General features: G+C 44.0%; 1 pseudogene; it reads left to right on the forward strand.

Moving 5' to 3' along the window:
- Window positions 1-308: 308 nt before the first annotated feature.
- Window positions 309-4649, forward strand: LOC123124092 (uncharacterized; annotated as a pseudogene).
- Window positions 4650-8687: the final 4038 nt, after the last annotated feature.

The following is an 8687-nucleotide window of genomic DNA, read 5'->3' on the forward strand; positions in this document are numbered from 1 at the left end:
CCAGCTGCCGGCATTCTCCCTCTTCGTGTAAACCTTGTAAAATAAGAGAGAATAGACATAAGTATTGTGACATAATGTATTATAACAACCCTAATGCAATAAATATCGATATAAAAGCATGATGCAAAATGGACGTATCAGGAACCCTGAAACGTCCAGGCATATATACTAGAATCGCAGCCGGTTTACGGGCCTCTTTCAGAGATATTACGGGCCGGACCCTTTTTACCGCACCTGGTCGATTAGGTCGTCTTTTTTGTTATACGGGATATACTAGAGATGCTTTAGTTACCACCCGTCCCAAATTAAAAGCACCCATCAAATAGTTAACGAATCCCGATTATTACGCTTCTGGATTGCTTGGATAGCTGTTGGCCCAATCGATGACCATCGTCGCGGAGGCCGCCTACTGCAAGCTCCTCACAATGGCGGCGGACACGGCGGTGACCGGATCGCTGGAGCAATCCAAGATGACCCACGGCGGGGACGACGTGGAAGAGCAGGAGGAGATTCGCGAGAGGGAGACCAAGAGGATGAAGACTAATCCAGCGTCGGTGGAAGCCGCCGCCAGCGACGACGACGATGGGGACGAGGAGTTGGAGATCTCGTCTCCGCTCTGCGAGCCCTACATCCCGGACGAGCTGAAAGACCCCTACCGCTACCCGGGGGTATCAGCCGCCTACGACGTCGCGGAAGCCGAATTCTCTGAAAAACAAGGTCATCTTTCACTCCCCACCACACCCCGACCCGCCTGCCCCTATCTCATCCTTCCCATCTTGCTGCAGGTCGCCTGGATAACCTGCCCACGCGCCAATATTTCGACTGGCCGGTCCTCCGCATCCGCGATCCTGGAAGGAAGGCTGCGCTCTCCGCGGCGAGATCCCTCCTCCGTCTCTCCTCCTCTCTAGGTATGACGCGACAACACCAGGCCATCCTGCTTTCTGCATCCATACGGGCGTGACTCCACGGCAAAACCTAGCTAGCTAGCTGATACATAGATGCGTGAATTCATAGATGGCGAGTCGCTGGGGCATTCGGCCGGTCTATGGATTGATTCGGGTGACGCGAGCGGAACCGGCATCGTTCTCACGTCTGCAAATCTGATCCGCGCCAACAAGCCATTGGCCAAAGACCACCGGGGGCGGAAAGACCGGTACGAGTATCATCCAGGCGCTCAAGTGAGTAGTATAACTCAAGGACCGAGGATACGAGCACCAGCAGATTGCTTTGCCAATGTTTCTTCTAATAATCCCGCCTTAATTACATTCCCGACGGTTTGTTTCAGGTTACGGTTCACTTGCTTGATGACACCACTGCTGAGGGCCGTCTGCTCTACCACCAGGAGCATTACGACATTGCTTTATTTAAGGTTGAGGTGGATCATCGTGTTCAATTAGCCTCCTTTGCTGACACAGTCGACGATGGTCAAGAGGTTTTGCGGCTCGGAAGAAAAGAAGATTTTAATCTAAAGATAACGCGGGGCGTGGTAGATTTCCGGAATCCAGAACTAGATGAAGGACACCACTACATGTACTTTTCCCGAGATAATAAATATGTGGTAAAATAAATTATATCGTGGCTTTGTGAGATTCTACATTTCTTTTGACTAGCTATATACTTCGTTGCAAATGCCCCGTCCCTCCACCAACTTTAATACTAAAGAAAAATTACATGTACAGGAGAACGATGGACGACATGGAAAGAATGTGTGGATGGCAAGGGGAAAGGGTCCGTACATCCGGCCTAAGGTAAGCGTGAGATTGTACTTAATATATATGCATCATATTCCAGTTTTGTCTTATATTTAATGTAATTTTGCCCTTTATTTGCAATTTGTTGTTGACACTTTTATTTATTATAAGAAAATCATTTACATATGTTTTAGTGTGACGATGGTGGAGACCCCGTCATTGATATTGCTGGAAAGGTTGTGGGAATGACCAACCGTTGTGGAAGTTGGTATTTTGTTCCTTCTTCCATTTTGAATGGGTGCATCGATTTGTGGAGAAATTTTGGGTACGCATTCTTCTCCGGTTTTATGGAAATCTATTCTTCATCAGTTTTCAACTTGTTGTTGGTAATTGAATAATATGTATGACTTCAACAACAAAGATAAAAACATGCGTTTAAATTGTTCAAAATGTTGTCAATTTTGATGCTCTATGTTTATAATATTCGATAATATTTTTGTATCTCTTGTTACAAATTCATGTCTGAGCGAGACTAGATTAGGAGTGTAACTTTGAACGGGGGTGGGGTGGAACATTGTAAGATTGTAAGGTGAATCATGACAATAACTTTATAGCGCAAAGAGTGTTGGTCGCCGAGGTAATGCGGCAGTGTTTTACTAATAACTATATTGACATTGCACGATTGTAAGATGATTCACGATGACCCCACAATTGTAAGATGATTCACGATGACCCCTTTATAGGGGAAACGGTGTTGGTTGCTGAGATAGTTCGTGAGTGTTCTAGTGCTACTTATATGTATGAGTGCATAATCAAAATTTCTCTGAATCATATGTTTTATGTTAACTTAAAGGCCCCTTTTAATCGTAGCAATACTTTGCCGATGGCTACATGTAAAATCATGTTAGGTCTTTATAGGTGCATTCCTCGGCCCCTCATTGGTTTGCAGTTTGAGGCCATAAAGTTTCTAGATCCAACACATGCTGAATATATATGGCGCAAGTTAAACATTGATGATGGTCTTGTTCTTGAGGAGGTATGTAGTTGCGTAATTCTATTTTCATGTATGTTATCAAGTAGTATTACTTATTCCCAACTAACCTAGGTGTCAACTGCGTCACATGCTGAGGAAGTTGGAATCAGAGTAGGTGATATTATTCAATACATAAATGGAGAACGCATTTCTACCACAACTGAGGTAGGTGTATTATGATTTTGGTAGACTATAAATAAAATAAAAAATATAATAATTATTATTGTTATTGTTATTATTTTCTTTTCTTCTTGTAATTTCTTGTTTTCTTCGTGCTATTATCAGTTGGAAAACAAGTTACTGAGCATATGTAGGGGCAATTTTGATAGAGGAACTGACATTAATGCCAAAGTGGATGTTTCTGTAAGTTCAAACTTGTGTTTAAAATCATGCTTCCCTCGACCTGTGCCATCCATTCTTTCATACAAAATAATGAATTGTAAAATATTAACACTAAGAAATTGTTGCACTAACTATATAGGTACGGGTATTTCACACGGCCAACCGTCTCTGGAGAACACAACATTTAACTATAAATGTATCTGGTCACCGAGAAGTTGTTGAACGAGGTATACATCTCTGTCTTTTTCAATCTGTCTCACTAAATTTGAAGTGGATTGTTAGTTCTGAGTCTCAAGTTTTGCATCCATCTTCTATAGTTTCGCTTACATATAATGTGCAATCATATGTTACATCCACTAGATATTATGAATATCACCATATGCATGAAGTATACAAGTCACCAATTTGGAGTTGTCGAATGTACAACATTCATCATTTTCAGCTCGACGGGTTCTTTCTTTTATGCCAAAGCATACTTGTTTGTTTTTTGTTTGTTTGCACTTGACACTGTTTCGGACCCATAGAATGCATGTACTTGTTGGCGTGTTCATGGCTTAGAATTCGTAGCACTAGCTTAGAGGCGCCTTTGCCTTTCATTACGTAAGAATATATATTGAACTGTACTTGCATGCGTACTTTTTGTAGTATACATGGATAGAAAACCTTCTCTTTAACAATGATATTTTTCAATATGTAGCTTATTATCCTATCACAAATGGAGAAGAGGTTTTTGCTCAGGTGTCACCTGAACAAGTTGACTCTGACTCGGACTCAGATTTGCGCTGCTTCATGTGATGGTTCATATCATCCGGTAACTTTAGTATGATGGAAGGGATAAAATCAATATGAAGAAGACTATATTGTTTAAGTCATATACTCTGTAAGTCAAGAGTATATAAGATCTTACGAATGCTTCATTTTTTGGGAGACCGAGACCAGGAGTTTCCGTGCTAAAAGGGAGCCCTTATAAAGTTTAGGCAAACCCACCACATGTAATATTATCGTTGTTGTACATATGTCTACATGCACCTCGTAGGACTAGTCTTTCATTTTCCGTTAAAAAGTTAACTATAGGTCCTAAAAGGAATATCACCAAATGCACATTTCTTACTTTGTATTTGCATGTGCCTAGCGTTTGTGCTGTGTACTTGCCCTTTGCAGGTTAAACTGATGGAATCAACGAAATTGGGAGGAAAGCAGTTCATGGTCGATGTTGCATGTGATTGAACGCAGCAAGCATGATGCACTAAGCTAGATCGTTACGTAAAGTAGATGATAGATTATCGTTTGTACATCGGTTTGTCCGTGCAGAGCTCCATCCATGAAAGAATGCAAGTCCTCGTCAAAAAAGCCTACCCCCCGTTCTGGTTTTTCCATATATGACTTCCTTCTAATTCAAGTGAAAATAACATTTTGTGCCATGCGACCTCCTGCATCACCCTCTTCTCCATCCACTTCTGCCGCCGCCCCAACTCCTCTTCCATTGACACCCCCACCTTTGCCACCGCAGACCCGCTCCTGCCCCTTCTTCTCTCTTCCTCCGCTTCCGCCTCCCCTCCCTCCACAATTCTCGATACCACAAGATCTACCTCACCATGGATGCCGTCACCGACGGAGGCACTAAGAAAAGCCTATTGCGGCGGCCGCCAAGGGGAAGACCACCTTCAAGGCGGCACCCAGAGACAAGGAGAGAAGCCCCCTCAAAAACAGGTGGCTCCTGGAAATCCCCATGTTCCTTTGTTTTATTATAGAATTCGGACCTTGATGGATCCACTGGTGACTTATTTGTTGCAAAACCGCCCGCAAAGTTCATCAAAGAACATCGCTGGTTTTGATAAGGTGGGTTGTTTAACTAGATGTTTTTGTTCATGCTTGCTTAGTGCCCTGTGAGGTTTAGACAGATGACATGCCATTTATTTGGCTCTATATTAAGCACAATCTTGTTTCAAATGGACATGGAACAGACTGTGAGGAACTAGAGTGTATAAGAATGAAATTTCCAGTTAGGAAAATGATGGATAAACAATCGGTTTTGGTTTTTAAAACTGTGCACACATGTAAACTAACTGGTTGGGATTTGTCTTCTTCACCTCATGACTAGTCTGACTGGAGGGTCCATGGGGTCAAACCTGGCCAACATGATCAAAACCATGGTCATGGGAGCAGAGGTTGAATCCTGATCGGTTTTCAGAGTTGAGGGTATATTTTGGCCGGTTTTAGAATTCAGATTTGATACGTAGACACAAAAAGTTCTAGGGTTGCAGAAATGGACTGTTTTTGCACCTTGTTTGCAAATTGTATGGTACTAAAGAATATATATTGAAAGACCTCGTTAATGAGGTGATGGCACAAAACTAGTTTTGCAAACCTTGCTAGCACAACATTAATGTACCATGACCCGAAATTGCGCTTCAAGAAAATTTGAACGAACCTCAGTCACGCTGATTATTTCTAGGTACAACAGATGATCAATTTTGATTATGTTGTGGTTGTGGTAGATGTTCCTTTCCCTTGCCCACATATCTCACTTGTGTTGGTGACCAGAATTGTTCTCCTGTTGCTGATAATTTGCTCGTCGTCATAGCCGTGGAGGACTTGGGCAGCCAGCCTTGACTCTCCACCCTCACAACAAGAAGATCCAGGTTGGTCTGGTTCTGGTCCGAAGACACCTCCAAGACCACCAAGCGTGGCCGGCCTGCCGCCATCCAAATGGACCTTGACAACGACAAAGACAATAATTACGACGAGTTGCTAAAGTGTACCTTTGGTGTGGGCACGTCGGCCTCTCACGACGCCAGGCTAGACCTGCTTGAGGACGCACGGTGGGAGAAGCATCGAAATGTGCTCCAAGACAAACGCCGCAACATGCCGCCGCGCCTGTTTCCATCACCCCTGCCCCAATCATGCATTCAAAATATGTTTCATGACATTTTGAAAATAGTTCATTAAATGTAAAAATGTGTTTGTGCAATTTAGAAAAATTGTTCATAACATATGAAAAAATATTGTGACACTTAAACATTTTCTAACACTTAGCAAATGTTTGCACATTTATAAAAGTATATTCATGACATTTAAAAAAATAATCAATATGTATTTTAAAAATTCCATTTTACAAATGTTCAACAAGTATTTATGTATTTAAAAATTGTTCAAGTGTATCTAAAACAGTCCAGTATTTATGTGAAAAATGTTGAATGTGTATTCAAAGAATTCCAAAATGTAAAAAAATGAAAAACAAACAAAAAAGGGGAAAACTAGAAATAGAAAAACCTAAAGAAAAAGGCCGATGCTATGCGTCAGCAGGCAGATGTTTCAAAAAGATCCGCCGCCTCCGCATTTGTTTGATCGGGACCATCCAGTGGCCTGGCCTCTTCCTCACCATTGCAACAAAGCGAGTGTTGCAGAACCCTTTGCAACATACCTCTTGTTGCAGAAACATTTGCAACAGAGGTTCTGTTGCAGAGTTTTTTTTCCTGAACTCTTTTGAAACATGAGTGTCGTTGTAGAAGGACTTCTGTAACACAGATGATGTTGTATAATTTTTTTGTCTTAACTTTTTGCCAACATGGGTGTTATTGGGGAAGGACTTCTACAGCATAGATGATGTTGCAAAAACATTTTTTGTCTCAACTTTTCTGCAACATGGATGTTGTTGTGGAAGGATTTCAGCAACACAGATAATGTTACAGAAAAACCGTAAGTGGTAGAGGCACGCGTTCAGTGGTGGAGGTCCTGGCCGGTTGTTCGTCGGCTGATCAAACTCGTATCTGACGGCTGCGCATGTGGCGGAAGTGTATGCCGTGTGATCGGCTGGCTAACTCTAATCTTTTCCTAAAGAAAAAATGATGAAAACCAATAGAGAAAAACATATAGAGAAGCAACAAAAACCTCATCAAACTTGCCGAAACGTCCAAACCAAAATGGAAGGTTCCACAAAAGGGTCCTTGGAAAGCTTCTCAAAATCGGTAGCTACACCTTGTTGGGCCGGTCCATTTCACCGATCGCTTGACGTAGCGTTTGGTACGAGAGTCCCGTAGCATTTGCGGGTCTCTAACCAAAGGCCGCGGCCCCCTACAGCTGCAAGATGGAGCCACACGTCCGTCCATGGCCACATGGCCGAAGAAGCAGCCAACCCATCATGCGCTGGCCTAGGGTGCTGCAGCTGCATGCACGCTATTATAAACTAGCTAGCAGCCTCCTGCGTCGACAACAAGGCGTGCTAGAAGCAGAGAACAAATCGGCGTTGCTGCCGGCTGCTAAGGAGAGCTAACAGCTCGCAATGGCGTCTAGCAAGATTGCTCTGCCGTCTGCCGTCCTGGTGCTCCGGCTCCTCACCCTTGCCCTCCTCCTCGCGTCTCTTGTCCTCATCTTGGTCGACAAGTTCCACGTCTCTGACGCCGAGGCTATTCTCCTCGACGTCCCGGCGAAGGAGATCACCTTTAAGGACGTCTACGCGTACAGGTACTCCTGTCGACCTGTCCATCCGTGTTTGCCATGTACTCCCTCTGGTTCTTTTTACTTCGCATATTAGATTTGTGTCAATAATTTAGGAGAACTGTTCATAACACATAAGTACTACTATCGTAGCATGCATGTGCGTTTCATGTCCTTGTTATTCTCGGCTTATTTAGGTACGTGCTGGCTATCGCTGTTGCTGGGTGCGTCTACACCCTACTGCAGATTCCGTTTGCGGCAGTCAGCATCGCCAGAAGAAAGACGAGGATCGGAGGCAGCGAGGGCGTCGCCTTGCTCCTCATATGCGCCGACGTGGTAAGATACGCTAGCTAGGGCGCTGCCTCTTTTGATATGCTCGCCAGTTACATATCGGTTGGTTTTGATCGACGATCCAACCATCCATTACGTGCAGGTCTTCGCAGTGGTGATCGCCACGGGCGCGGCTGCCGGCTACGGCTACACCGTGGACGCGAAGCGCGACGCCGACTCCACGTACCGCAGCTGGGAACGGTTTGCTGCCGCCACCGGGAGTCTGATTCCCCCTGAGGTCACCCAGCTCAACACGGACATCAACAGGTTCTTCATGCTGGCCTTCGCCTCCGCCGGGTTCATGCTGCTCGCTGCCGCCTGCATGGTCCTCATCATAATGATCTCCGTCTACGCGCTCGTCCGAAGATGATTCGGCACCACATGTCTTGATCGAATTTCCTCGATAATATATGTTGTTCTACTCGATCATCACCTGACTGTCTTTTGGAGAATATAAATAATGAGAAATCTAATTGGCTACGTCCGCCCGCCTAGCAAAACCCAACACAATAGTGTCCCAAAAAAGAAAAAACCCAACACGTTAAGACCGTCATTTTTTTTCCGGCAATGTTACGCAATAAACGTTAGCTGGCAGGGGGTGGCAAACGAACATCATTTAATGGCAGTTTTAGTTTTTCTTTTTTAGAAATGGAGGATGTACACCCGGGCCTCTGCATCTGAACGATGCATGAAGCCATATTATTAATTATTCTCAAATACCTTATAAGGTAACACATCAACAAGTCTGAAGCCACCATCTTGGCAACGCCTGTTACTACTCCTATCCCTTGATGAAGGGGTGCTGAATGTCCGAGCCTAATATCAAACAGACATCACACCAAAGCCTAACATCT

Source organism: Triticum aestivum, chromosome 5D (assembly GCF_018294505.1).
Source record: "Triticum aestivum cultivar Chinese Spring chromosome 5D, IWGSC CS RefSeq v2.1, whole genome shotgun sequence".
Classification (NCBI taxonomy): Eukaryota; Viridiplantae; Streptophyta; class Magnoliopsida; order Poales; family Poaceae; genus Triticum; species Triticum aestivum.